The following is a 27990-nucleotide window of genomic DNA, read 5'->3' as shown; positions in this document are numbered from 1 at the left end:
GAAAGAGAGAGTTGCTAGTTATTCCGTACAGAGCTCTCTGATGAAGGTTTCCTAAGTAACTGGCATTCATGCTTAAGTGAAGTCGCCTAGTTTACTCTTGCTCTAGTCTCAAGGCTTTGTTCTCCCTCAGCCTCAATCCAAATACTTGTTAAACCTTAGAACAAGGGTTAGTCCCTCAAGCTGGTGCACATAACCCTGTACCTTTATGATCATGTGGCATAAAAAGAGAAAAAAAGAAAAGAGCGATCTAAAGAACCTCTATTCAAATGACCTCTTGGTTCCTGAGATGCAGGAGGAAGTGAGAAAGAATGGACCTCCCTTCTTAATCATCACCTTACCCAGCATGGCCAGGTCTGACCAATCATAGTGTCGGGTTGTCTATGTGTCCCTGATCATAGAAGGATGGGCCAGAGATAGTATAATTCCTCTCATAAAGCAAAAGAGAGTGAAAATACTCTCACACATACATGCACAGCTACCTTTGTTGTTCCCTCATTTGTTCTACATAGATGCTTGTGGCAGTCACTGCTGCTAGCCCTAGATTTATTCAATGATTAAGACAAGCACATGTTGAGCCTTTATAGAGATTATATCTGAGTGGGATATGAGGCACGGGCATGGTTATTTAAAAATTAATTTCAGGAAATGATAATTGTTATTAGCATAAAGTCAGGCAATCAGCAAAATTATACCCTAAAAGGAAAAAAAAAAAGGTTTAAAGTAAAAAAAAAAAAAATCCTGAGTTCTTTAGATACACCTCATATTGAATATACTGCTGCTAGATGAATAATATGCTGCCTGGTAGTGTCATCTAGCTATAAAATGAACAAATCAGTATTATGTAAGGTATAATAAGTGTGAGAAACAAATATATGTGCAGCTAATATCAATTGAGTTCTTGTTTTGTACAGGCACTAATCTAAACACATTACCTATGTACTAATGTTGATACTTGTGACAATCTTTAGGTTGTTCCTACTGTACTGTTTATTTAACAAATGATAAAAACAATGAAGAGAAAGTTTAGATAAATACTGAACATTATTCATATAGAAATGGAAACATCAAAAATTTAAACAAGATAATCTGTTAAATTTGAGCATATCAGCATATTGATGTTTTTTAATCTATAAAGCTATGTAAAATGATTAGTGAAATCACTGCAGCTGATGAGTTTCTCAGTGCTATTCTTTTCTCTTGGTAAGAAGCCCAAGAGGAGATCCAGAGTCTAAGGGTAGATTCATGAACTTCTTGTTTCTCTTAGTCAAGATTCTCTTAGATAGAAGATTTGAATTTGGCCCTGACATATGTAAATGTATTTTTGTTAGACATAAATCCTGCTGACATAGGAGGTCAATAAATAAAGTCAAAACACTTGAAGTTTTGTTAGTTCTTTTTTGCTTGTTTATTTTGTCCTTAAGTCATACTAGTTGATAGGGCCTTTCTGATGCTGCAAAGGGTTAATAAGTCTCAGCACAATGAAGCTATCAGCAGCTACTGCAGCATAAGCTCGGTCCCCAGCCAGGGAACAGACCCATGTGGCACAATGAACCTCTCCTGTGTATTTCAGTAGACAGAAGACCTAAGCGATGTATTTGAGTAGATCCTGTTCTGCTCTCCACTCTGTCTCTGGTGCATCCCCTCACTTCCCCACACCCAGCTCTTGTATGCATAAATAAATAAATCTTTAAAAAATCTTCCTGGAATGATATGGAATTATAAATATACTTGTTTAAAAGAAGACAGATACAGACATGGAGTAATGGGGGGGATATCACCATGTGATAAAATTTGTGCAAATTTTGCTCAGTTCCAGAGTATAAGAGAATAGTGTGGTGATAGAAAAATGAAGGTATTACTTGCTTTTCAAAGATTCACTTTGTCACCAGGATACAAAAACAATAGTCTTTTAATAAGAGAATATTATAGAGTTAAATATGCCAAGAGTGAGAAATATATATATATATATATATATATATATTATATATATATATATATATATATACACACACACACACACATATACACACACACACACATATCCATCTAACCAAACACAGTGATGGCAAGAATATAAAGTAGGAGCATCAAGAGCTAAGGACAGGAGTGGGAAAGTGTGACAGCGGAAAGGGACAATGATAAAGTCTCCTGGGGTGAAGAGATGTAAGGATAGGAGTGAGAAAGTGTGACAGCAGAAAGGGACAATGATAAAGTCTCGTGGGGGTGGAGGCATCTTAGGAGAGAAACACAACTGTGAAGTTGACAGGTTGTAATGGGTTTTGCATTCCAGACAAAGTAGTTTGAACCCTGGTCTCATTATCTGGGGCCGCTGCCTAGACCTCAATGGCTATCTGCAGAGATCAGCTCAGGACCTGGGCTTCTAGTAGTTCTGTGTCACTTTGCCTTGCCTTAGATTTCCACTTCTGGACTGAGCCAAATCAAAGGGCTTGAAGACTTGGTTTTACACATGGTGCATCATTAAGAGACAAAGTGCTTTGGAGATTTGAAATGAACAGATTAAACATGCCTGTCACTCAGCCCAACTGCACGGTGGCTAATGCGGACTGCCTCGCTCTATTTGAGCGGACTCTCTTGGGAACAATTTAAAAAGTGTGACTTAAATGGAGTCACCATAAATGAGTCTACACCAGGCAGGCTCTGAATATGTCATGTAGGAATCAGGCGGTTTGTGTCAGAGAACAGATGACAACCTGAAAGCTGGAGGGAGCGATGCATTTCAAAAGGACAGATTCAGCTTTTAAAGCATTTGACCTTATTCTTCACATTTCTTCAGAAATGAAACCAGTGTCTATGTCCATGATGGAAGATGTTTGCATATGAAACATTTTTTTTATAATTCTTGATATTTAGCCTGTATCTTTTTTAGAAATATAATGAAAATTTACAGACATGCAGGCAAGAAGTGGAAAAATAAATCTTTAGTACATAACCTTGTTAACTTTGTATATGGTGTCTGTGCACAGTAATGAACCTTCCATAAGTGAACTCCAAGATTATCTACATATGAAATGAGCTTTCTTTACTGCTCTTTATCAGCAGTATTTATGAGCAAAAAAACAGCATTTATGAGCAAAAAAAAGCGTGCTTTAGAATCAAATAGTCCTGAATTCTAATGTGAAAGCTCAATGGGCTAACTGTAGAACCTTCAAGACACCACTTTATTTTATAAACCACAGTGTATTATCAAATAATTACAATACATATCAACTCCATGACTGAGAGGGTCAAATCAGACAGCATGCCAAGCCAAGACAGTGGTGCATAATAAGCACAAACCAAATAACTCTTATTTACTTTTTCTAACAATTGTCATTCATTTGAACTCTGTTTTTTTTCTTTAAATTTTTATTTATTTTTGTAACAAAGAACTGGGGCATATGCCAGAAGCATGAAGGGGTGAAAGGATTTACCAGAGAGAGAGTGGGGAGCAGAACAGGCAGAAAACACTAGTGAGGGGGGCAGTGGCTGCCCTGCCATGTGGGTCAGCTCCATGTGGGTCACCTCAGGCTTTAGCAGTGATAATGCTGAGAATTAACCCCTAGGCCACCAACCTCTTTTGAAATGTTTCTCATCTAGGTCATCTTCAGAGGAAGGACCACCGTATAGCCAATTACTGAATGACTTATAGAACTTATTTACTATAGAATAATATTCATCTATAGAAAGATTACCTTCAAATCACAGGCAGGAAAGTTGTGAATTCTATCAACTATCATTGCCATCTTAACTTAAATGATCCATCCACTCAGTGAATATTACCTTATTACATCACAAGTCAACGTGTGTCCCTCCTCAAGATGAAGGATCAAATGTCTGATCTTTAATCTGTTCAATAAAGGAAGTCATATCTTCTCATCTATAATTAACATTAAGTAGTTGAAATCTGCCAGACTTTCCAAATACTTGAGAAGTACTAGTAGTCAGAGAAATCAGAATGTAATTTTAAAGGACAAAGATGTGACATGAGAACTGGTAACCATACAAAATCTGGGGGCTATATAAAAACCAGAGGTCAAGAAATATTTTAGAAAGTGACACAAACCATTCCTGGGAAACAGTTAACTTCATATATGTTGTTAGAGGGCAGTTTTTATCTGATTCACTCATTTTAGAATTCCAAATACTTAGTGTGCCCATTGTTAAGGACTATTTTAATGAGTATCAATATATTATTACGTGAAATAATTTGTGCATGTAGGTTTTTAAATGTAATGTCATTAAATTTAATGTTTATGTAATGTCATCTAAAATCATAGGTCCTCTAGGATTCTTTTAAATCATGGCAGTTTGCATAAAGATTACTAAAAAATATATTTTCCATATCTCTAGCAGAAATACAAACACCAAGAGATGATTATAGTCTAACTTTAATTATTAGTGATTTAGATGAGGCAAAAATACTACCATACATTTAAACAAATATTCACTCTTGTCACACTGATTAGAGAAGCCAAATCATACTCCAAATCTTCATATTTTTGCATTTTTGGAAAACCAAGTATATTTAATTACATAGAAGTTTTAATTATGAGATTTTTTCAGTAATTTTTCTATGCAACTAATACTAAGTTATTATGTTGATTCACTATTATAAGGATTGATACATAAACATTCAATCTAAGCAGTATGGAGCCTGGGCATTGCATATGTTAGGTTAAAGTCACTGAAAGATCATAAGAGCAATGTCAAGGGTGGGCTCACAACTGTACACTAACTGTACACTAGGACCCTGGTCCAGGATACCTGACATATACTGGTTTCTTTCCTTGTGTAAAAATATAGACAATATTATATTTACAAGATTGTTGCAATGATTATAGTACACAATAAATGTTAAATGGACAAATATTAAATGTCTTGATATATAGTAAGTGCTTAAATCTACATATTTACACAGAGATTAGTAGAAATAGATTTCAGAGGGATATTTTGAGGGATGGGTTACTTAGAGAATGATTAAGGGATATTTTTATGTAATGTCATCTAAAATCATAGGGATATTTTGAGGGATGGGTTACTTAGAGAATGATTAAGGATTTTAAATGATGAGTTAAAGCTGAATTCTATGTTCTTTCTTATACACTCTCTATGTGGAATATTAATGCCTGGTAAAGTTAGTTATAAGTTTATATTAAAGGAAAATTTAAGACAGACTAGTTACTTCAAGTGTACTTTGATTTGGTACCTACAAGCTAACGAGCAGGCACCTATCTTGACTCACAATATGCTCATCAAAATGGGTTCACTGCTCATGCTCATGCAGAATTTTAACTCCATTTACCAATGCCTTATGAAGAATTCCCATGTTAAATATCGCCATTGAAGTAGTTAATGGTAATTCCTGTTGAAAAGAATTGTGCACATCTTATTTAAACTCAAGAATTTCAATAAAATTAAAGTTGTCCTCTGCCAATACATGGATCTTTCATTTTTTTTATTTTTTCTAGAATATCATGAATGGGTAGGGACAACGGAAATGATTCTTTGCTTCTTAGTGGAGGTCTTGGAAGTCAATGGAAGGCTTTTTTGATTTGACAAGGGGCTATGACTATTAAGCACAACAGAAGGCAAGGTCAATAACAAGGATTGCCTGACATGACCACTAAAGATGCAATAAGACATGATTAAATTTCAGCAAATGGAAGCCTGGACAAAGGTACCGATATTTCTATCCTCTTCCATGTATCAAGAAAGAGAAACCAGATGACAGCATTTGAGATTTGGGATTATTTACCCTGCAGCTCAATTCTTTCACTGAAAGAAAACACACATACACAAGCTGTAGCCTTGACCCTCATTATAATTCATATTGAAATCTAACTACAAAAAGATAGAGGAAAATAAAACCATAAAATTTCGCAAGGATGACCTAAAACATCAGCAACTGTTTGAGAGTCAAGTAGGGCTAAGTTCTAGGTTTTCATCCATCTCACTAGAAATCATTCTCCATTCTCTGTTCATCTGGTTACCTCTTTGTCATAATTTATAATGTCATGTGCAATATGCTATGGTTAGGTATAAATCACATTAGTTTTCACATTAGTTTTAAGGACAAAAATCATGATGAACATACCTCATCAGAACCCAGGAGGCAGTGAGAAAGTCTTCATATGTTCTCTACATTTGTTTCTACAAACCAATAGTGTAACACTTACAACTTCTGTCTGAGGGATCTGTCTGGCTTCATGGAACACTGTACACCACTGTGTATAGCTGTGGAAAGTGCTGGAGAGAGAGTGCCTTTAGAGTAACTAGGGAGTATTAGATAAGTAAATACTTTAGCTTTTGCTGAGGTCTTTCTTTGTTGTTGTTGTTATTGTTGTTGTTATTTAATTCTCTTATTTTAATTTATGTTTACATAGACCAGAGGTTCAGGAGGTGGTGGTGAGTGGATTCACCAGAGACAGAATAGGAAGCAGAACAGGTGGATCAACAGGTGAAATACACTGCTGAGAAGAACAACGGGCCAGAAGAGAAAAACCTGTTGTGTCATATGTGGGTCAGCTCCCAGGCTAGGATCAAAGTTAAGCTGAAGCAATCATAGTGCTGAGACTTGACCACTAAGCCACAGGTCCCTGAGATGACATCTCTGATGACATATTCTATTTGTCCATAAAATTGAGTTCCCATTGTCTAAGGGATGGTACCTGACTTAACTACTTCGATTGAACTTAACTTAAACTTCGATTGACATTTTCATTCCCTGTAATTTTTTTTTCCCTTTATCAGTGTTCTCTTGAGTCAACCATCCTATAAGTTGTCAACACTGCCCCATTATCTGCTTCTAAGAAATCTAAAACCGTGAAATGAGTTTCCAAGGTGGATCTCTCATGAGAGTAGACATATGAGGTCGAGGACTCAAAGGCTACCTTGGGAGAATAAGTTGCTTGGAATTTTGAGAAAAATTGAAAAACAGGTATACACAAGCCATTTACTACTTCTTAGCAAAAATGTGTCTATGAAAAGAGAATATGTATCAATTTTCATTTGCATAGATCTCACCATATTAGGTGGTAATGGGGCTAAAATACATGGGGTAACTCATATAACTGTGTTGTAAATCACTAAAATCATAAGAAATATGTATCTCTTGCAATCTTGTTATTTGATATATCAATTAATTTTATCCTATGTATTTTATAGCTTTGACCTGTTTTGTCAAGTCCACTCAGCTTTATCACAAGTCTGACAGAGAACTCTCCCTCTCTTTCCTATTCCCACTTTACAGTCTGCCCTTTCTATTGTTATGAGGCAAGATATGCAGCTACAGCAGGTTTTGTGTGAAATCCCTGTACTAAAATATTCAGCTTGCAGGTAGGTTATATAAGTGATTCTTTGAATGCACGGTGGAATGGAATGCTATCAGAATCTAACGGAAGATGGATCCTTTTGACTCAATAGCACAAAAAGACAAAAGTTGTCTTTAGCGTGCATACTGTGTACCCAGCTTAATTCTCTGAATCCATCATAGCAGTTAGTAAACTAAACACTGAATATGGCTTTTAAGCTGTGACTTTCCTATCTGACCACCATTCTTAATTGATGACAGCTTTCCTCCTGTGGAGCCCAAACACATCATAGCACTGATGTGCTCAGTGCTGCATAGTAATCTCACTCTTAGACTTTAGGACTTTTGAAGCAGACAGTATCATGTTGAGAGCAAGATTTTTATATACAAAAACAAAATAAAACAAAACAACAACAACAAAAAAAACTGTGAACTTGTTCACAGAGAGTATGAATGACAGCTTTGAGACATATATATCATGGCTCTTTTTTCAGAGGTGTTAGGCTCATCACTCTAGATGTCCTAAGTAATTTCAGGTCAGAATGAAAAAGAAGGCATTTGTTACTACACGGATTCATTTTTATCACTCCCTAGATCAGTGCAGCTTTGTACATTGCCGATCAGCAGCACTGTCCAAAGCTTTTTCATAAACTTAAAAAAGAAATTATAACTCAAAGGAATATCCAGTGGGCTTGACTTGCTAGATTTAAGCCAGGCCACCTTGGAGAACATGACCCAGAAAGCTCACAAAGAGGTCAGTAAAAGATTTGTCCCTTGACTCAGTTCACTCTCCCCACAGGGAAGATGATAATTGAGATCTTGGCCTTTCAATATAATGTTGGATATTATTACAATCCACTTCCGGAAGACTGCACATGTGTGGGTCAGCATTAGAACAGCAAATATTGGGCCATTCACCTGGGAGCTCAGGGAATGTGCAAAAAGGTATTGAGCTGCACTCTTCCAAACTACATTTCATGTGGTTAATGTTTGATTATACTAAGGATCTAAGCATTGCTAACTCACCATAACATTGAACCTAGGGCTCCTGCATATTACACTAAGTAATAGACACACCTGTGTTTCTTGTACAAAGAGAGGAAAAGATGAATTAAATAAAGAATTCACATAGGAAAAAATCATATTCCTCTGGCTAACACTATAATAAGGATCCTTATATGAAGTGTTTTAGAATAGAAAGAATATAGTTTGTGGAAGAAGGAATAATTTGAAACCCTATTATGTGAAAGCTTCTGTTTTATCACCTGCTTACCATTTATTTACTTATCTTTTATATGAAACATCAAACAAGAAGAGCAATGATGATTAAAGTCACTTTATGCAATGTTTTGTACAATATCTAGAAAAAGAAATCATCAGTAGTAAATGTCATTATAATTACTCAAAAATTCTCAATGATGAACTCTAAAATTTCTCTAAAATGAACCTACTCATTTGCATGTTCATAAAGTGACCTTGTGACACCACTGTTGTGAGTAGAAGTACAAATATTTAGAAACAGCAGATAAACAAAATATCATAAATATTTAGAAAAGATATATAGTGCTAATTCTCCTATTATTTTGTACATATGAACATAACTTGTAACAAAAATGTGGCAGAGAATGGAGAAATGTATGAGAAATTGTTCTGATCACAAATAGCTCTCTAGATAATATAACAATACCATTAACACCTCAATATCAAAATAACCCTTTAATAATGAACTTAGTAAATAAGTACCCCAACATATGATCTTGTACTAAGATATTCACTTAATTTTTAAATGTTAGAAGTAGAGTTGTTTAACTAGATACTTGGTATATGCCAAGTGAAGTGGCATGTTTATAGAAATTTTGATAATTTTGTAAAGTAAAAGGTGAATAAAAAATGCTCTCCTTAAGTCATAAAATGAAATTTTTCCAAAGAGTCAGATAGATTCAGATAGCTTTTTATAAGTTAAATTTTAAAACACTTTCTATATTGAGAGAGTTAATATAACTAGCATGAATTCTAATTTAGGTAGTAATTATCTTGAACCTCCCTGAATATTTGCTGCTAACTCTCTGCCCTCAGATCAGAGTATGATAGTGGACTGAGAAGTTAGGAAAAGGGAGTGTTAAAAGGGAGCCTATTCAATAGAACATTGGATATTTAAATTTGCTACATATGATTCACAAAATGGATGTTTCATAGGCCAATTATAATAAAACGAGATGTAGAAAAATATAGATAGGTCTTACCCTAAGGATGGATATACTGCTGGAATTTCTCTCTCCTGACTATCCTGAAGAATGAACTCTAAATTATATAATGCAGTTAATTTTTGTAGTTTTATGTTCCATGAGACTTTATGATACTTACAGAAATTGAAATGGAAATCAGGCCAGCCAACAGAAGTATACACACACAAGATGCTTTAGTGGAGTGTATGGGCAGGCAGCTTGGAGCCCATCTAAATTTATGTATTTGATAGAAGTAATATTCTTTAGGCCTTAAAGCATTTACCCAGACTACAATAAAACACACTGTCACGCAAGTCTCCTTTCTTGTACTCCTGTAGCCTCTCAATTAGTCTAAGCATTGCCATCCATATGCATCAACGTCTGTTCCTTTTACTGTATAACCAGGCTACATGGTGTTCTGTAGTAGTGTGTGATTTTTTGAGAAAAAAAAAAAGTGGATTATTTCAAATGCTCACATTCTAAAAACAACCAACTCTATTCCTCAGAGAATGAAGCTCACTAAATGTTTGCTGCTGGCAAACACATATGCTCTGAAGCCATCCCAGAAGTTTGCTTTGACAGATGTCAGCTGATGGACATTTGCACAAAAGTCTCTGAAATGCCTTATTTTACACCCAGTGTCAGTTGGCACATTACTTTCTTGTACCTTCTGTGTTTCCATTAAATTAGGTTGGAAACAAAGCCTCCTATTTACCGAGCAAATTCTTTTCTATGTGAAATGGTGAACAATTACAACTATTAGCCTGTCAACCATTTCCATCAGCTCAATTAAAAACGCCTACATGTTGTATTCTGAGTCACAGTCTCCCTGAGTGGGAGCCTGACGCTGGCATTCATGACTGGGAAAAAGTCTCTGATTACATTGGGGTAATGGTGGAAAGTTCTCTCATTTGTAACCTTCTTATGGTCTCTGAGAAAGTTAACTATGTTAACTATGGTGTATGAACTGTTGGCAAAGTGTCATGTCCCCATTCAAAGTTAAAATTTCCATGACTTACTGAAAAGCCATTACGAATATCAAAGAGGTATCATGAAAGCATTTTTTTTTTTTGATGAATTAAGTGTCAAGAAAAGCGAAATATATCCACTGGAGATTGTGTTTTTGAAAGGAGTAGTTGAATAGGCACATATCATAGATAGTGTAAAATGCAATTTTCATTGAAGTAACATTGGTTTACAACACTGTGGAAGTTTTAGGGGTAGAGGTTCACACTTCTGCAATTGTTTGTAATCACACTACATCAACCCCCGACATTACAAATATCTTCCACTGATTCCCGAGGCCCACTCACCACTTTGTGCCCCATTTCTCAACTTTACCCTCTGGTGGCCTCAGTTCTGTAGTCAGATTTCAAAAGTTATTGTGAGTTATTTTTCCCTCTCCTTTTGCTGTTTTCTACACATCCCTCACATGAATGAAATCATCCATTATTGGCCATGCTTCTCACTTATTATGTCCAGCACAATCTTACCTAGTTCCGTCCAGGATATCCCAAATGGCAAGATTTCATCTTTATTTTTATAGCTGAATAGTTTCTGTGGTATTTGTGTACTACATCTTTATTCAGTCAGCTATTCTTGGGCACTGGGTGTCTCCATAATTTGGTTATTGTTAATAATGTTGCAATGAAAATAGAGGTGTATTTAACCCATCAAATTAATGTTTTGTATTCTTCAGGAAGAAACTTAGGAGAGGAACTGCTGGAAAATGTGATAGATCTGTTTTCAATGTCTTCAGAAACCTTCACACTGTTTTCCAGAGAGGCTGAATTAGTCTACCTTCCCACCAACAAAATAAGAAAGTTCCCTTTTATTGGTACACCTTTGTCAACAATGTCCTGAGATCTAGTCACGATAATTTGTGGCAAAAGTAATTTTAAAATTAAATAATAGTTGTCGTATTCTGTGTTTTTATCAGTACTTTTATAACTGCCACTGTTACAGGTATTACAGGGAAGCCCAGAGTGGACTGAGCCGCCTGTCTGTGGGGCCTCACCTGCGTGCTCACAATTCATTTATACTGCAGGTACACACAAAAGGGTCAATATGGGTTTACTTACAAAAAGGGGAAATGAATAGGAAACAACCCAGGAAAAGAGAGTGGAATACAAGGTAACTGGAATATCTTACGGCTAGGCTGACTGAACACAGAGTCACGTGGTCAGGAGAGCTGCTTCCTGAGCGAGAGAGTGCGAGATGCAATCACACCCTATTTACCCCCCAAATGTCCCAGAATTCCTGCTAGCTCCGCCCTTGGGTCCTTGTAGTTCTCTCTCTGGTACTGCTGGGAGTTGTAATTTCCAATCACTGGAGTAGGATATAGGGTCCAGAAAGCTGGAGTAGGGGGTGGAGTCCATAAGACTCTGCAGAGTTCCTTTAGAACATCCTTGCCTTAACACCACATGTGAAATAGTATAGCAAACTAATCACATTCAATTAAAGTAATATGTATTTCTTAATTAACAGTTTCATGCCATTCATATAATCATTTTGTCATAATTTTTAATTATAATAATATATTTATTACTACATGGTGTCATTTATATGTGGAACACAGAGAAACCAAACAGAGGGTCAGATAAATCCAAACCAAATACTAACCCTTGAAAGTGGATTATCAAACTGAGATTACCAGAGATGGGGGGTATAAGGAAACAGTGGGGAGGGAACACAATAAACAATGGTGGTAGACTGTGCGTGCTTTGGTGAGGGTGGGGTATAGCAGCAGCATCTGAAGGGGAAAATTCTGTATTTGTAAAACACAGAGCTGAAAACTAATGTTACCACATTAAAAATAATCTTGGAGGTTACCTTAAAAAATAATTCATTTGGGCCCTCCCTGATGGCACAATGGGTTAAAGCACAGTGCTATGAAGCTAGCCACAGCTGCTTCAGCACAAGTTTGATCCCTGGCCAGTGAGGTGACCTACATGGCCCAGCAGACCATTCCTGTCTCACCCTCCTGTACTCCTCAGCAGTGTACTTTGTTGATCTTCCTGTTCTGCTCTCTACTCTCTCTGCTGAATCCTCTCACAGCCACTGTACCTCTGGCCTGCACCCCAATTCTGAATGCATAACTAAATAAATCCTTAAAAAATTAATTTGTTGTTGGGCCCTCCCTAGTGGGGCAGCAGGTTGAAGCACAGCACTGGGAAGCTAAAGCCACTTCCGCATGAGTTCGATCCCTGCCTGCCCTGGAGGTGACCACATGGTGTGGCAGACCTCTCCTGACCCGCCCGCTGCTCCCCTCAGCAGTGTTCTTTGTCGATCTGCCTGTTCTGCTCCCTACTCTGTCTATGGTGAAGCCTCTCGCTGCCCCTGATCCTCTTGTCTGTACCCCAATTCTGTATGCACAAATAAATAAACCTTTAAAAAATTTCATTTGTTGATATTTAAAATAAACATTATTTAAAAAAAAAATCATTTGTTTGCCATTTATAGTAATATCCATTCATGTAACATTTTTCTGAATGACTATAAAGTCCATATACTTCTCTAGATCATGAAAGCAATGCATTGACAGGAATTTTAGTCATCTAGATATTATACATTTTGAGGTGATTATTCATTCAAGAAATAGTATATATTAATATAGTTTAACACACCATTACAAGTTCAAGTAAGCCTATCAAGTAAGCCTTAATTGACTTTAAGTTGCCTGAAAGAGAGTATTAGAATTATACAGTAATATACACATTCTATGACTTATTGAAAGTAAATAGTTTACAGACTTAAAATTAAAACATTGCTTTTTCAATCCATAGTGGCCATCGGGGATTGAGAAAGCCCTCAATATTTCAAAAGAAAATTATAATGATTATAATCATTGTCCATTCTTGCTGAGTTTTGTTAACTACCAATTTTCAGGGCAGAAAAATAGCCTGGGTCAAAATAAAATAGTTATTTGCTAGACTGGGGAAAAAAAAAAAACATATATATATATATAACAGGCAGATTACATGTTATATCTCACATCATAATTTTATTTTCCTTTAGCATTTTGGGTATAGAACTAGATGCCAATAACTTCTTGACTGATAATTCAAACCCTATCTCATAAGAAGACTTTAGCAAGAGTCTAAACCATTCTCTGAAACCTTGTGTTCTGTGATTCATTTATACAAGATTTTAAAATTATTCTTTGAAAATTTCCTGATTTCTTGCTTTCAAATTATAATCAATATTTACAAAGTTTCCATTAGAAATGTTCCTAAGTGTTTTTTCAAGTAACAGCTTGAATTAAAATATAATCAGAATTTGACTACATGATTCCTTGTTATTCTCTCATCAAGATGTTTTTGTTAGACCAGGAACAATGACCTACTTTCCAAATGAGAAGCAATACCAGCGTTGTTTTTTTTTTTTTTCATAGGATACAAATCTGATTCTTATGGTTTTCCAAATTCACATACTCAATAATCTTCCTATAATGAACTTCAAGTCTAGTTAGGGGTAGAGGAAATATACAGCAAGTAACAAGGAAATAGCAAGATGACACATAGATAAAAAAGTGATAATGACATGATGAGGAAGTTAAAGTGAAGAAGGTCAGAGAGGGTAGAGGCAGACTGGAAAAATATATATGAGTGAAAAATTGACACACTTGATATTCTATCAAGAAAAACAAGTATATGAAGGTGCTGATTCAGAGGATGCTTTTGCAGGTCAGTTTTCTGACACATTAGCTACCGATATGGAAAAATCATCTGAATTAGATGTTTCAAGAGCTAGTGAAACCATTTTAATAATGTGTCAAAAACATCGCAGGCATAAAAATTAAAACAAAAACTGGGGATCTAATGTCCTTTAGTGAAGATTTTCTCAGCCTCTCAGCAGTAACCCCAAACTGTGACAACCCATTATGTCTCTGGATATTACCAAATGACCTCTACAGGTAAATCAACAACTATTGAGAAGTACTGCTGAAGTAATGTAGATTGTAGGATTTTAAGGCCCCCTGCCATGTGACAATGGGTATTCAACTGTTGTTCAGGACAAAAGAAACTGAATAGTAAGAGTTCTGTAACAGGATGGTCTCCAGGTAAATGGGAGGTTCCAGGTTACTTGCCCCACCCAAAGGAAGGTGGAGCTGAGCACAGAGGAGAGGAATGGTAGAGAGGAGCCTGAAGAAGAAACAGGATGGAGAGCCAGAAGGAGACCTGAGGGAGTCACATTCTGCAGAGAGACAAATGAAGAAGTGGCTCTTGTTTCTTGGCCCTGGACAGGTTGAAACAGATGTGGGGGAGAAACCTATGAGGAGGTTAAAGATGGCACCTTTTATCTTGGTTTTGATTTTGTTATTTTCCTTCCAGACTTGTCGGATCATTTCTGACCCTTTCATCAATGGGTCCCCGCTGGAAATCGCTTTAGACTTGGGGTTGGCATCTGGGCCTTGATTTGAGTCAACCCCACCTGGGTAGACTTTTACCCACAAGGGGATGGGTAACTTTGGGTGTTTGATTTAGAAACTAGATTCTTTGTCTTTTTTTCTTTATTGCACACTAATTTTAATAAAGTCCCTTTCCATAAAGGCCTTTTATGTTTTCTCTTGATGCTGTGGATGGCAGAACCTATTTAGAACAGGCAGGTTTGGGGGACTTGGGGTGCCCCTCTCCCTGGACTGTAACACTTCCAGCCACCTTTAATCAATATCCTTGCAGGACACTGTCCAACATAAGGCATGATTCACCTGTGATCACTTAAACTATCCTTAAGTTATGCAATTAAGTATACTTAATAATTCATTTTTTATGTCATTGTAGCCACATTTCAAGCACTTAGTCACACATGGTTAATACCTAGTGTGAAGATAAAGATAATTTCCATCATCCCTGATATAATTTTTAATACATTCTACATTTAGTTCTTCTTGGTGGCACAATGGGTAAGGCACAACACTGCAAGCAAGCTGCAACCTGTTCAGTGTGAGTTCGATCCCCCACCCCAGGGGTGATCTGCATGGCGTGGCAGACCTCTCCTGACCTGTCCACTGCTCCCCTCAGCAGTGTACTTCCTCAAGCTGCTGGTTCTGTTCCCCACTCTGTCTCTGGTGAATCCTCTCACCACCTCTGCACCTCTGCCCTGCACCTCAGTTTGTATGAATAAATAAAATACAATAATTCTTTAATATGTTCTGTATTAGTTGTATTTCTCAATGATAGACAAATTTGAAATTTGTTCTTCTAGGGATAATTTTGCTTTTTTTTTGTTAATGATTTATTTACTTATGCATACAGAACTGGAGTGCAGGCCAGAGGTGCAGGGGCAGTGAGGGGATTCACCAGAGACAGAGTGGGGAGCAGAACAGTCCAACTAAGGAAGTACACTGCTGAGGGGAGCAGCAGGCGGGTCAGGAGAGGTCTGCCGCACCCTGTGGAACAGCTCCAGGGCAGGATCTAACTCATGCTGAAGTGGCTTTAGCTTCTTAGTGCTGTGCTTTAACCCAATGTGCCACCAGGGAGGGTCCACATTTTGCTTTATTAAGACAATTATTTTGCCACAAAAGGAATGGTAGAGGCTAAGCTCCTGCTAAATATCCTATAATATCCAGAAACCCATTTGCAGCAAACAATTATCTGGTTCCCAATGTCCATAGTGTTGAGACTGAGAATCTATGCTCAGAGCAAAGAACACTAAATTAAAATATTAATTCTGGCCCTCCCTTGTGTCGCAGCGGGTTAAAGCACAGCACTGAGAAGCTTAAGCCACTTCCGCATGAGTTCGATCCCTGCCTGCCCCAGAGGTGACCACATGGCGAGGCAGACATCTCCTGACCCGCCCGTGGCTTCCCTCAGCAGTGTACTTGTTGATCTGCCTGTTCTGCTCCCCATTCTGTCTCTGGTGAGGCCCCTCGCCGCCCCTGAGCCTCTGGCCTGTACCCCAGTTCTGTATGTACAAATAAATAAAATCTTTAAAATATATATATATTAATTCCACAGACAAACACTGCTAGGGGAATTCTTCACTCAAGTAAAACACCATGTCTACTTCTCACTTTCAACTTTTCTAAAGAAGGCCTGAGTGTGGTGTCAATTTGTCAGCTGATACGTTCCATAAAGGAACTTCCTGCAAGGTCTTAGGAACAGAGAGCCCTGGGAAATAGCTGTGTCTGCCTGATATGGGAGAAATAAAATCTAAGACACTACCAAGAATTACTAGGACCACACTTGGGGCTTTGGAAGTAAATATAGTACTGCCCTAAGACTATGGTAATGTCAACAAATACAAAGAGTAAAAGTAGAACATTATGCCCAAGTGAATAAGGAAAGTAGGAAATGGGTACATGCAGTCGGTTAGGAACAAGGTGCCCCTGACCCCAAGTCCACTTATCAATCCGAACAGTAAGCGGGAACTAGGGTGCTGTCCTCCAAAACCCAGGCACTCTAAATCCTTTTATCAGTCTGAACAACAATTGTGAGACCAAGAGGTACTCCCAAACCCAATTAAAAATGGAATCTTCACATTGCATCTTGGCCTTTTGGCTAAGATCATGTGTAATATCTGTTCCTATCAGTTTAATATCTTCTATGGCCTCTAACTGAGGACAATATATTAAGTATAATTGTTGGAACAGGGAGATGGGATGAGAGTTTACTCCATGTACTCCATGCATCACCCAGTGTTGAGATACCTACAGTAACAGTGCACCCCCAGCCCACTACTCTTTGGTCAAAGGAAAAAAAAAAAAAAGGAATCTTCAGAACACAAACACATAGCATAAAATTAATGAATGGGTGGAAGGTGGTTCTGAACAGAGTAATATGGGAGACTTACTTGGCCTAGGTAGCCTAGGAGATGAGGCACATCAGATCTAGTCAATCAGCGAGAGACACAACACCAACATACAATGGCCAACCCCTCCACTCCTTGCCCACTGTATACACATAAGCTCCTCTTTTTTCTCCTCAGTGGCAGTGCATTTGGGAACATCTTTTTTTCAGGACAGTTTCCTGTCCTTCCTCTTATCTATCAATAAACCTCTTGCTTTTCTGTAATTTTGCTCTAAGGTCCTGGATTCTAGGCCTGCTCTGAACCCCACAGTTCAGAAGAGAACACTAATGATCTCCTAGTATCTCCAGAAGCTGATACAAATATATTAAAACAGAGACATTTAGAAGTCTGGAAAAATGTTTTGTTTGTGATGAGGAACAAAGAAGCATGTAGCCATGCTTCTTTGACTGTTAGAGACTATAGAGACTATTGTCAAATACTAAACTGTATTTTGACATTGAAAAAGACCAAACCATATCTGCTACAGCAGTCTCTACCCATATCCCCTGGGGGTTCTCTTATCAGCTCTGTGTCCACCCTCTCGTGGTCAGTGTCAGGCTACAATGTGAGAGCACCGTTTCCGTGGCTTAAAATGAAGCCTATCCGAAAAGAATTTTGCTCCACAACTTCCTGCAGGTTATGTTCAGGGTGGAATTTTGTCCTAAATTATATTTCATTTATGTTTGTCTTCTTCTTTCCTGCACAGCCACTCCCAACCCCCTGGGGTTCTCTTCCTTTATGTTTTCCACATTCTTAATTCATCATTTACATGATACTTCAGAGTGGAACATTTAGAACGTGTCCTGAAGATGGTATGATGTTCATAATTCAGTCATTGCGTCCAAACTACTTTGTTTCTGCTCTTATGGTAATCATTGCCTTTCTTTTCACAGGAAAGTTTTCATTTTTTATTTTTTAACTAACAGCTGAGTAGTATTGTCACAGGGTAGGGAGAGGGGCACTACTGAACCCCCAAACCTGCCTGCTCTAAATAGGTTCTGCAAACCGCTGCGTCAAGACAAAACATATAAGACTTTAATGAAAAGGAACTTTAATACAGTGAGTATATATACAGAAGACAAAGAATATAATTTCTGAATCAAACACCTGAAGTTACCCATCCCCTCGTGGGCAAAAGTCCACCCAAAAGGGATTGGCCCAGAGCAAGGCCTGAAAGCTGTCACAAGACTAAAGCAACTTCTGGCCATGATCCATAGAAAAGGGTCAGAAATGGTCAGATAAGTCTGGGAGGAAAAGAGCAAAATCAAAATCAATATAAACACTGCCATAGTCAACCTCCCCATGGGTCTCTCACCCACATCTGTTTCTACCAGTTCAGGGCCGAGAAATAAACAGTTTCTTCACATGGCTCCCTCTGTTCCATGTGGCTTCCTCAGATCTCCTGGTTCTCCATCCTGCTTCCTTCTCTTCCAGATTCCTTCTCTTCTCTTCTTTTTTCTGCTCATCTCCACCCTCCTTCTGGGTAGGGCAGGGAACCTGGAACTTCCCCTTTGCCTGGGGACCACCCTGTTATAATATCAGTGGGTCTGTAATTCCTAACTTCCTGTTAGGCCGCCATTTTTGTTGCCTAAGTTTCCGTACTCTGTCGGGGACCAGCCCCGATTTCAGGTTGTTGAAAGGCTGACACAGGCAGGGTTTCAAGGTGGGAACGACGTCGGCGAGGAGATATTCTAAAAATTGGAGAGCGGGAGGAAGACACAGGAGTCGGAGTTGGGTGCAAGTCTTCCTGCTCTGCCTTCAGCAGAGGTTTATTTTATACATTAGGAGCAAGCAGTGGGATGACATCAGCACACGAGCTGGGCTGAGAGATTACAATCATCTTTTTTTCAACAGTTTAGGGTCGTATTGCCCTTTAGCTAAGATATAACATTCTAAAATCAATCAAGGTTAAAAACAGGTACATAGGTGCACAAAGTTTATGACTAATATTACTGTAGTGGAGATCAACTAAGATAGAAGTCCCTTAAACCTTATCTACTACTTAATGGGGTTTTGTTTCTCTACCTGAGTGATCCTGGGAGGCAGAAGAGGAAATTCCTTGCTAATCAAATCTCTGAATAGGAGACATAGGTAAATTTCCTTATCTGAAGACTACATAGTAGAATCCTGAAAGACTAGCCAGAAGACTTTTGTGGATTCCCTTAAGGTGTAGCAGGTAGGAAACTTGACTAGTTTCAAAACAGGCAACCTGGATGAATTTCCCCATCTAAAGGCCAAACAATAGGAAGTTTGAGTAATTCTTTAGAAGCTGAATAGGTGGTTAGGTGAGATAATAGAATGATAAGATTTGGATTTTCCTCCATCCATCAGGCAGTGAGAGAAACTTTGCAAAAAAACAGCCCTTTTGCTTTTAGCAGTCATTAGTCAAGTCACTTGACTTCAGAGGAATTTCTCACACTGGTGCAGTGCTTGCTTGTCATGGCAGGCAGGACTTATGCGGCTAAGGCAATCCAATTGTATGCTGAAAGTTCCTCAGAATATTTTGATATTAAGATAATAAAAAAAGGGAGGTCATAGCATAAGTTAGCGTGGAAAGTCTGATTTTTCAGAGCAATTCCCTTCCATTCGTACCGTGTCTAATGACAGAGGTTGCATAGCTGTGTCAGTATTCCTACATGAGGTCAGAGTTGCCAGGTCAATCAGTTGTAGGGGTCCAAGCCTACAAGGTATCTTTCAAATCAATCAAGAGGAGAAAGCATCAGTAGGTGCTTTCATTGATATGGGGTAGGAGGTTGAATGATGTATGACAAGGAAGTTGATCAGTGGAAGCCTTGTTAATAAAGTTGAAACTCTGACTGGGAACCCAGGGCTTTAATTCAATCAAAATATCGAGTCATCAACAGATGAGCATCACCTGGAGGGCAAGCTCACAAGTCCTCATACTGCAGATAACAACACATTTTCTAGCTTCATCCCTTTTCTCTTTGTTCCCCTTCCCCTCAGATTAGATGCTGTGTGATGATTGTAAGAATAAAAAAGCACGATCTTGGTCTTTCTGCAGCATCAGACATCGTGAATCTGCACCACAACTCCTGTTTCTTTATCAGTGTGGTATTGCCAATGCACCAATATAGGTCGTGTACACACACACACACACACACATACACAGCACCTTTATTCATCCATGTTTACAAGGAATGTGACTATTGATATGGATGTATTTACTACCATTTTGCAAGTGACGAATATCCCATAGGTGCAAGAACATGATAAAACAGGTGGGGGGAGGGAGTATCGCTCTGGAGTGGCTGTTTTGCACATGAAAGGCACACTAGGAAGTCAATATAGTCCTATCACTAGGAATTATTCAGTACTGGGAGTGGCAATCTCTCCTGTATAGTCCTAGATGTCAAAATATCAGATACAAAAACCAGAAAATGTGGTTAACACCGTCATATATTAAAAAGAATTCAGAAGATACATAAATTAATGAAGATGTCTCAATTCTTTTGTACAGCGTAAAGAATGGGAAATGTTTTTACAAATGATGGGTGTTCACACCCATTTCCTATTATTTTAAAGCACTTCCACTTTTGACCAATCCTTCATATTACTATATACCATGTTATGACAATAGTTAATCCCCTTATGACGAAGCCTTTTCAAAATAAACCTCTCATTTATTCTTTATCCATTTAAATGATATATGTTGCACACATATTACTCTCTGTACACTGTCACTGAGAGTAAAATAAATTCAAAATGCTTCCAATGTACAATTTAGCAAGTGCATATATTCAGTGTTGAGTCTCAATTTATTGGAACTAATTTATTTCCATAGTCTCTCTAAACTGCTGTCTTTATTTTTATATTCTTTGATAGAAGTTTGAGAAGCCCTTAGATTCTTTATGCCAAGCCTGCAATATTAACCAGTAAAAGAGGTTTAAGGGTGGAGATTGGTTGAAGAAGATTTGAAAATTCAGCCCAGGGCACAATTCAAATGACCTACCAAAGAACTATTAGATAGGGCACATTTTTATTTTCCAGAGACATGATTGAAACATTGGGAATGTGAGAAAAAGAGCAAATGATGTAAAATTTTCATTGGGATGTAAGAATAACAGTCAAAAGCCTTGAATTTAGCAGAATCATTAGTGTGAAATAATGTACCTGATTCCAAAAATATGTCAAAAAGCAATACAGTATATAAGACAATTCCCAGCAGTTTGAATTTATTATTTATGATGCCAGTTAAACAAGGCTAATGTGCTCTGCAAAAGTGGTTATAGCTGTTGTGCAGTATTAGTAGAAATTAGTCAGATGTTACCAGCTCAATACAAAGTAAATTTGCAAAGGTTTCTGCAAATGACAGTTTGGCTGAGTTAACATGACAGTTGAGAGCCTTTAAAGTGTTTCAGTATTGGCAAGTTGGTTTAGAACCAAAGTCAGCATTTATCAGCATAGGAAATAAATTGAGCCAAAGTAGGAAAGGACCAGTAATAAGTTTCAGTTCTTACCCATTCTTGAGAATGAGTTTGTAACATCTTCTTCCTTTCTTTATTTTTTAAAGATTTATTTATTTGTGCATAAAAAACTGGGGCACAAGCCAGAGATACAGGGGAGGTGAGAGGATTCACCAGAGAGACAGAGTGGCGAACAGAACAGGCAGATGGATGGAGTAGTGGGCAGGTCACTGCTGAGGGGAGAAGTGGGCAGGTCAGGAGAGGTCTGCCGCGCCACGTGGGTCACCTCCAGGGTGGGCGGGTTGAGAACTCATGCTTCTTAGAGCTGTGCTTTAACCCGCTGTGCCACCAGAGAGGGTCAAGTAGCATCTTTCGAATCCAACTTTTATGTGTTTTGAAAAAAAAAAAAAAGTTATAGGGCTCATCTTCACATTGTTTGGCTACTTTTCTATAGTTGTGTACTATGAATAGCCTCTAGCAAGTGAATTATGCTCTACAGGTATAACTATAGCTTGCTGTTTCTCAAGGAAATGGTATAAGACAATCTTGTTTAATAATATTTGGTTGCTAATGTGAAGTGGGAAATGTCAGGCTGGCTTGCTGATTAGCTGAAGTTAGGACATAGCCTATAGAATGAAAGTTTTGGGGAATAACCAATAATCACTGATGGAGGAAAAGAAGAGAAAATCAGAAGGAGACATCACAAGGTTAAAACCTGACTTAGGCAAGGAGGTGGTAGCCCAGAGTGGACTGGGCCGCCTGCTGTGGGGCCTCACCCGAGCACTCACCACTCAGTTACACCGCAGGTACACACAAAAGGGTCAATACTGAGTTTATTTACAAAAGGGGAAAGAAATAGGAAACAACCCAGGGGAAGAGAGTGGGATATAAAGTAACTGGGATACCTTAAGGCTAGGCTGACTGAAAGCACCAAGCCACGTGGTCAGGAGAGCTGCTTCCCAAGGGAGAGAGAGTGAGAAACACAATCGCACCCTATTTATCTCCCAAATGTCCCAGAATTCCTGCTAGCTCCGCCCTTGGGTCCTTGCAGTTCTCTCTCTGGTACTGCTGGGAGTTGTAGTTTCTAGTCACTGGAGTAGGGTGTAGAGTCCAGAAAGCTAGAGTAGGGGGTGGAGTCCATAAGACCCTGCAGAGTTTCTTTAGGACATCTTTCCCCTTAACATTGGGGGTAGAAGGAATGAACATGACTATTATCCCAATCACAGAAATTAGAACTCTAGTGCCTTATCACAAAGCATGAGACCCAAGCAGTATCAGACTCCTGTATCAGACTGTTGTAGGGAATGTCTGGAAGCACAGACCTGAGGGTAAAGATACAGAGATTGGGCCCATTGTGAAATCTCAGTTCCCTTTAGGATTCCACAGAGTCATCCAAAATCAGCAGTAAGCAGGCTACTCCACAAAAGAGGGAGCCCCTCCCAAAGAGAAAGGCTGTTTAAGTGCAATCTCTGCACCAGCCCTGGGCAGCAGTCTCTGCCCACCTGTGACTGTGGAGGTGCTTCTTTCCACCAACTCTCCTCCTTCTGCAGGACAGCAGCCTCCTGCCTGCCTGTGCTCTGTACCACTCTGGGTCTTCTCTGCACTGGCCTCCCTCAGGGGAGGCTGCTCTCCTAAAGTTGCTGGCCTTTCACCATAGTCTTCTCTCAGTAAAGCTTACCCTTTGGGGCAGCTCTGCCTGCCCATTTTGCCTATGCAAGTGTCCTTCACTCCTCTGTCTGTTTCCCTAATAAGCCTGCTCCTTAAATATAACTGAATCTCTGTCTCTTGGAGAAACTGCCTGGGGGAGTCACTGCATGCAGCAAAAGGGAAGCTCTGGTGAAACCTTTCCCAGCGTGAATCCAAGGACCCGGAACTCCAAAAAAAAAAAAGGACATCAAGCTCCCTCAGGGCCACATGCACCTAATTCAAGCATTCCCAGCCAACTATACCCCTTGCTTTAGTCAACAAATACTCTGTAACTTAGTTGCTCGGGGCTCAGACTTTAGAGCTCTCTGAGTGTTTCCTGGATGCTTAATGAAAATCTGCTGTAACAAAAGGGTTAAATTGCTCTCAGATCCTAGAGCACAAATTAAAGCAATTCATCTAAAATAATAGAGCCTAGAAGCTCACAAAACCTGAATTTGTGCACAGGGACTAACATTGAGCTGATCTTCAAGTTAGTCATTGCAGTCAGGAGGCTATCACCATAAAATTAAAACCCCATTTATATCAAAGTCCACATAGTTCTTTATATATAGACTGCCCTGTAATTATGCAATGAACTTCAGCCATAGACACTTCTTTGTCTTTAACCCACACATTACTCATTAAAATTTAACTCTTTTTGTTTCCAACTAAATTCCCGAAACCCTGTCCCTATCAAGAAGAGGTGGTCAGCTTGTATTTTTCTCTCACCTCCTTGACCACTGAGTTGCTATAAATTTCTTTCTTCGCTTAAAACTGTTTTCATACTTATTAGCCTCTATGCATTTGGGGTACCCAGGCCATTGCTTAGTAACAAAATTTTGTGTTAGTCAAAAAATGTATATTTTAATAATATATATATTTTAAGTATAAACATTTTGTCATTAATAATACTGATGACATAGCTGGATACAAAGGATAGGCAATAAAATATATGTTAAAATTTCATTTTGTAATATATCAAAGAAATTCTGGTCTGCCTTTTGAAATTTCTTACTGAGAATAATCTGTAAGTGAGTTTTAAAGGAACTTTTAATAATGCTTGAGGATCTAGGAAGAAAGCAATATCCTTCCAGTGGAAACATGAACTACAGAAACCCATCTTCAAATTAGTTTGAAGTATTTCATGTTCTAATCTCCCTTGTTTTATCGAGGAATCATGTATGTAAGGATGGTTGAATCAGTGATCAATGGAAATTCTACTCCACCTCTAGCTGCTTTCATCATCCCTCTGAGATCAGAGAGTGAGAATTAAAAGGAAGGTGTTTAAGAGAGTTTCCATGTTGGTGAGCTTGAAGATTTACAGGAGAATGGCACCCAAGGAAGACACGGAAACACTGTGCCTTCCCCTCTACCTCATTTTATGTTTCTCTTCATCTGGCTTTTCGAGTACCTTTTAATAGCCTTTGTAGCAAATCAATGACCTAGTGAATAGCAGATTTCCTGAGTTCTGTGTGCCACTCTAGAAAATTAATCAATGTGTGCTTGATGCTCTGAACTTTTTGTTAACAATAGTGCAAAGTATTCTGGGAATGACCCCTCCCTGCTCAAGAAGACAGTCATAGGCATAGACTTGAAGTCTGGGGAACAGCTATGGAAATCTGCTCCTGCTACGAGGTGCACCGGCTGACTCTCAGATGTCTTTGCTACAACTCCCAGCATTCCATGAACTGGATTTCCAGATCAGGGTGACTGCTGGAAACAAGGGGTGGAGCTGAGCATCCAGGTGAATACTGAAAGCAAGGAAGACAGGCAGATCTTGCTCGCTTGCTTTTTTTTTTTTTTTTTTTTTTTTTTGATCCAACTTGCACCTCGGTACTAGCAGTAGGACAGATGGCAGCTAGTCCCGTGATGGCCAATTAAAATTCTCCCTCTTCTTACTCCCCTTTAAATACCTTCTTATTTTTCTTTCTTTGCATGGCTGCTTTTTAGATCTTGTCCCAAGTACGTAAGCACACAGGTGAGATCTCACAAACTGGGACACCCCTTTTCATTACCAGGGTTGCCTGCTAATGCTGTGAATAAAGTTAGTCTGCCTTTTCAATCCCCATTGATGATGAAGAGCCCAGATAAAAATTTAATGATGTGTACCAAGCCTTTGAACCTCTGCAGTATTCTCTAGAATGGAAAATAGTAAATCCTGCTTTACTTTCCTCTGTGCATCAACACATCTTTAGGTCAAACAACTTGGAACTAGAAACCTCCCTGTCAAGAACAATGACATTTCTAATGTCAATGATTCACTCTTCCTCCTAAATAAAACAAATCAAATCTGTATTTGTTAGAATATTTTTGGAAGAGTAAAATCTGTTCTACCACCACCCACATTTAAATATTCAAATTCATTATTTAACTCACTCTTTGTCTGTCATGGAGACATTATTTCAAGTTAATAGTGATTTTTAGTCAATTGGTCAGGAGCAATTATATCATGGGAGAGGAGAAGGTCATGGAGTCCCCAGATGTAGAGTTTGCTGTTCTGAAGCACAGATTTGCCGGAGGCATGCGGCTAGCATCTGAAGTGGAGTATGATCTTGAAGACTGAGGAATCTGTTCCTAGCTGGATAAATAAGTGTCAGAAAAGAATCCAATCTCCACAACTCAGCTGGACTCCATGAATTCTTGCTGGTGTGGAGGAGCTTTAACATTCCACATACTTGTTGGAAATTAGGTTGCAAGAAACCATGAACTATGAACCTGTTTATGCATCAGGTGATGTTAATTATCATGAACTAACTAACAACCTTATGTGTAAAAGTCTGAATCTTGACTCAAATAAATTCCTACATCTGATTTCAAAAATTTTATGTAATGACCAAAGTCTCATATGCTAAGTACAAAAATAACCATGATGATTATGTCAATCATATTTATATACTAAAACGGATAGTATTTTTATATTTCTACAATTTACATACCCAAATAATTGGAAATATAAGAGGAACAAAATTTGCCACATAAAAATATCTCTTTGGCATAAATATTACATTATGGAGAATTGAGCAGAGGTTACCCTTTAAAACAAAACGCATGTATAAAAAAAAAAAACAAAACATTTGTAAGAATGTCTAACTCTTAGCAGGATGGCCAAACATTGTAAATTATTTGCAAAGGAAAAAGAAAAGCAAACAGCTAAAATCTATATATTTTTGTTTATAGTGACATTTCAGATAATCTCCCCTAAATGATCTTCTCAACAGCTTCTTGTTTTAACCAAAGTTATTTAAGGAGAGACAACACATTTTGCCAAGTTAGTTTGATGGATCTCTCTGTTATTAAAATTGTATTTTTCCTTTTAATTCTGACTATAATTTGACAATTTGCCAGACACCCATTTTGTTAGCAAGCCAACCGTAGGGTACTCTGGGACCCCCAAACCTTGCACACTTTAAATAGTTTCTGCCATCTGCCACACACTCTTAATGCATAAAACTTCCATAGTAAGCAACAGTAGGGCCCTTTCTGGTGGTGCAGCAGGTTAAAACACAGCACAGAAGCTAAAGCCACTTCATCATGAGTTCATCCCTGCCCCAGAGGTGACCACATGGCGTGACAGACCCGCTGCTCCCCTCAGCAGTGTGCTTCGTTGATCTGCCTGTTCTGCTCCACACTATGTCTCTGGTGAAGCCTCTCACTGCCACTGCACCTCTGGTCTGTACCCCAGTTCTGTATGCATAAATAAATAAATCTTTAAAAAATAAAAGAAAGGATGTGTATTAGAGAGAGAAGTCATTGTCAGTCTCCCCCAACTCTCTTCCAATTGTCTCCTTTCATGTCCCCAAGTCCAAGGCCAAGAAACAAGTGTCGTGTCTTCTCATGTCTCTCTGCTCATGTCTCTCCATATCTTCCCCTGTAGTCATACCTGCCCAGAACTTTCAAGCTTCCCTAGACACTCAGTTCCCCCCATCACTGCACAAAGCATGGTACAGGAAACACAGATCTCCATTTTAGACAACATGGTTACAAGTTAAATTTTATGACTTTGAAGCTTACTCAGGGACTGATGACAAAGTAACAAATATTATGGCAAAGGTTGTTTTCATTGCTCTAATAACTCAGGAAATTCCATGATCTGAGGACTGAGAGAAAGGAACTTTAGATGACAATCAAATAATCATGAATAATATATGTTAACCTTTGGAATGAATAAACAGATATATTATAAATCCTACCATTGTAACAGTTGAATGTTCTAGCACTATATTCTTAAACAACTGTATTTGTTATAGTTACCTACTTCACATTTCTTTTCTTGTACCTTTACCCTAGCTTTAAAATTATTAGTTGTATCATTTTGCTGATTATTTATATTTTAATAAAACTTCTAGACCATAGAAACAAATTTAATGGAATTTCAGGTAATTCATCTACGGACATGATTAATATTGAACACTATCCAATTTTACTTATATGATACTTACTATAATAATATTTATACACAGTTGACCTAATTGCATAGAAGCATATAAACAAGGTGACAGCCATTATCTTAACTGAGCTTTACTACTCTCTTTAAAATGAGACCCTCCCTGGTGGC

The sequence above is a fragment of the Condylura cristata genome, unplaced genomic scaffold (genome assembly GCF_000260355.1).
Source record: "Condylura cristata isolate star-nosed mole 26May11 unplaced genomic scaffold, ConCri1.0 scaffold00013, whole genome shotgun sequence".
Lineage (NCBI taxonomy): Eukaryota > Metazoa > Chordata > Mammalia > Eulipotyphla > Talpidae > Condylura > Condylura cristata.
The sequence above is the reverse complement of the archived record's forward strand: the minus strand, read 5'-3'. Positions refer to the sequence as shown.